This window comes from Bidens hawaiensis, unplaced genomic scaffold (genome assembly GCF_021521415.1).
Source record: "Bidens hawaiensis isolate Kalapana, Puna unplaced genomic scaffold, B.hawaiensis_p1.1 tig00009192_1, whole genome shotgun sequence".
NCBI lineage: Eukaryota > Viridiplantae > Streptophyta > Magnoliopsida > Asterales > Asteraceae > Bidens > Bidens hawaiensis.
The window spans coordinates 241,021-244,907 of NW_027491679.1; positions in this window are offsets into that span (position 1 = coordinate 241,021).

The following is a 3,887-nucleotide window of genomic DNA, read 5'->3' on the forward strand; positions in this document are numbered from 1 at the left end:
TCGGAAAATACCTGTACCGTACCGTACCGGTCCCGAAAACTCAAAACCTTGGTACCAACGGTACCAAATCCGGTACCGGTACCAATCGGTACTATACCGATTTTTACTCATCCCTAGTCCCATATCGATGAAATTCTATCGTTCCCTCCAAGCAAAACCATCGATAATCTGTCAGTAATTGTGGGTTTAACCTTAGGTAGATGTTTTGTTAGTAATTTGTCGATAGTTGGCCACTGCTTTAGTTACTTAACATTAATGGGCATTGCCAGTGATTAATGACGGAGATAGTTTCGGTCTATTTTAGTAGCATTTGTATTGCTATGTGATGAAGTTGGAGGCAAATTGATTATATATACAAAGTTGAAATGAACCTGGATCCAAATTTTGGAATGAGAAATGGCTTATTGAGCTATAGTTCATTTTATAGACACATGAAATAATCATTTTTTTGTTTGAATTTTCAAATTTTATATGAATCGATTTAAAGTAGAATCTAAATTATATTTGATGAGTTATGACTAATTGGTAGAAAATGAGGTTCTCATCTTTGTCTTATAAATTTCCTCTAAATTTTAAGTCATTTAAAAGAGTTGTAACATTGTTAATAACAACTTTTGATTGACAAATATATGCATTTATAAAACTACTAAAATGTTGAATTTTAGTGATTAAAGATTAAATATTAAAGGACAGTGATATTAAAAATAACTAATTAAATTATTGGCGATTTGCTCCTTTTAATTATCTTTAATGGTTAAATATTAGATACGGAAATTGGAATACACCTTTTTTTCTCATATTTTAGATGATAATTTACACTTTAACAACCATTTCATTCTTATCTTTAGACACAGGCTTTTATGTTTTAACGTGGACGAAGGACGAATCACAACCCTGGGTTTAGACTTTAAAATGTGGCAAACATATATCACAAAATCCTCACAATTAAAACACACCAAAGTGAGTTGCGTGGGAATCTTGATACCCTAGTTTTATTAATTTACCTTTTTAGCCCATTTATAAAAAATATTTCATGTTCTAAAATTTCAATAAAAATGCATTGCAAAAAAAGAAATCATGATCTGACCCGTTATACGGCCGTTGGCGAGATAAGAAACTTACAATGAACCAACAAGTTGGTAATTCTACCCACAATAAAATAAAACAGTTATTTTCAAAAGGTCCACCATGCATGGTGACGTGGCATAAGACTATGCATTGTGGCAAGCAAGCGACCGGCTTTATCGAGTAGCGCGGGCACCACAACCCGCGGCAAACGTGCTTGATTGGGCTAAAGGAAAAAAAATTGATGGGTTGGGTCACAAATGGATGAATTTAACGGGCGCGAACGACAACGAGGTGAATTCACTGGTGATGCGACTGACAAGGGTTGAAGGGTTGGGTCTAGTCGATCAGCACCAGGTGGCACAATATGATTGGATGAATTCACACGCCAGCTTCAAAAATAACACATAGTCTAAAGCAAAAGGAATGTGAATAAATCCACACCAATAAGAGAAGAATACATGTCCTTAGTAGTCCCTTAAAGATATTCATTTCCTCTTGTATAAGTAGGGATGAACTCGGTACCCATACCGAAAATACCGCTCCCGAAATTCATAACTTATTGGTACCGGTACATGTACCGAAACATTCGGTTCGGTACCGTATCGGTACCGGACGGTATCGGTATTGAAGGTAAAAATTCGGAAAATACCGGTACCGTACCATACCATACCGGTATCGTAACGATCCCAAAACAAAAAACTTTGGTACCGATTCGGTACCGACGGTACCAAACCGGCACCGATTTCGGTACCGATACCGGTACCGAATTTGCTCATCCATAAGTATGCGTACCCTAATAGTTGATAGGAAGGGTACACAGAAGAGAGGAAGATCGAAATACCGACAACAAAAAGATTTATACTAAATCGGTGTGCGTTTGTCTTTGTAATAAATCGTATCATTCAATATAGATCGTTCTTTCTAGCTTTGTTAAGTTTTCTAACTCTTCATTCGTCTTTCTATATAAATGGCAAACCAAACCATTCGTTACAAATTAAGGATTATGAATCCCACTAACCGATTACAAAAAGACGATAGTGAAACCAAATGATCATTGTCGTTTATATGGTTTCATGACTTTATACCGAATTGTGAACAACCTACGTGTATTGTAAGAGCATGTTACGCTAGTAAAAACTTATGAAGCTACGTTGTGAAATTAATCCTTTTGTATAAAACTTTTTTGTCGAAGATAAAACTAATACAAAAATCAATCTTGTCTCCTTTTCAGTACACTATTAAGAATGACAACTTATGTATAATGTCATTCGATTTTAAAATCCTTAAAAACCTTTGGTTCCAATAATCAATCTATTTAGTTACATGTGAAAAATAATGTAAAATAGGGGTTGAGAAGAAAAGAATATTTGTGTTCCTATAAATTAAGGAATCACAACCACTTGTAAGAAAGGAGTAGATTTTTATTTTATCTGACTTTTAGCTTGCTATGTGTCAAAATTAAAAAAACAAGCTTTTTTCAATGGGTCTGAAAAGATAATGGGAAGCAAGAAAACCACATAGTAGCATTATGACTCAGTACGGCCTTCCATTCGGTAAGAAAGTACATCAACTTGATTAATAATCAAACTTATACCACAAGTGTCGGGTGGATGCCAACTCCTCTTGTTCATATTATCCGGCTGACAACCATTTTGATTCATTGAACGACCATTTAATTCTTCATATATACCTTATATCCGTTCATTTGTTTCCGTACAATCATATTGTAATCCACACTGATTGCTCGTACATATGAGTGTGTGACTAGGAGGAGCTACAACTTGTTTTGGATGGTTGGCCATTACATGTAAACTTATATGCTCAAGTTGTTATGCTCAACTATTATGCAACCATCAAGGCAGTGTGTTCAATCTTCCTGGTTCCATAGGACAGGAGGCAATCAATCATGTTATAATGAAACTTTTGCAACCATCAAGGCAGTGTGTTCAATCTTCCTGGTTCCATAGGACAGGAGGCAATCAATCATGTTATAATGAAACTTTTATACTTAAAACGCTAGTGTACTATAGTTTTAAACTATGATCGCGTTATATATGTGCGTTTATAATTACATTGGAGTGTTATTAAATTAATATGGATGCATAAAAGGTTTCATTATTAGGCGAAGCAAGTAAATTTGTAGATCATAGATTAATGCTATACTAACTAGTAAATATGTTTTAACATGTTTTAGTCTTCAAATTTAATCCATAATGAATAGTACAGAAAAAGTTTACACAATGAACCGTTATCAACAATATATAGGACCGCAAACCCGCAATCGAATTGGTTTTTCCAGTAACGCGTGACAAAAGTTTACAGTTAATGGATACTTTTGTTAAAGTTTTCCTACCAAACCAAGTATCCAAAATATTTGTAATATATTAGGTAACCACGAAAATATTTGTAAAAGAAATATATAATAATTATAATTACTACTATATTCTTTTATAACAAACTAGTTTTTATCTCCCGTATTACGGGATGGTGTTTCATTTTTTGTGTCAAATATTTATATATTTTTTAGTTTTAATTTTATTTATTGTAAATAAGTTAATAATATACTTAAGGTTTAATAATGAAATAATTTCACAAATAAATAAGATACTATAACCCGTTTAAAAGTTATCTGGGTTTGGTAAGATCCATGACCCGCTTATGTTTTTTACTATAAAATTGTTGCTTAATATAAATTAGGGCTGAGCACGGTTCGGTTCGGTTCCGTTATTAGGAAAAACCCAAATCGAAAACGAAGTAATCGGTTATTTGAATATACAAACCGTTCGGTTTTTAGATTTTTCGGTTTTCGATTTTTCGGT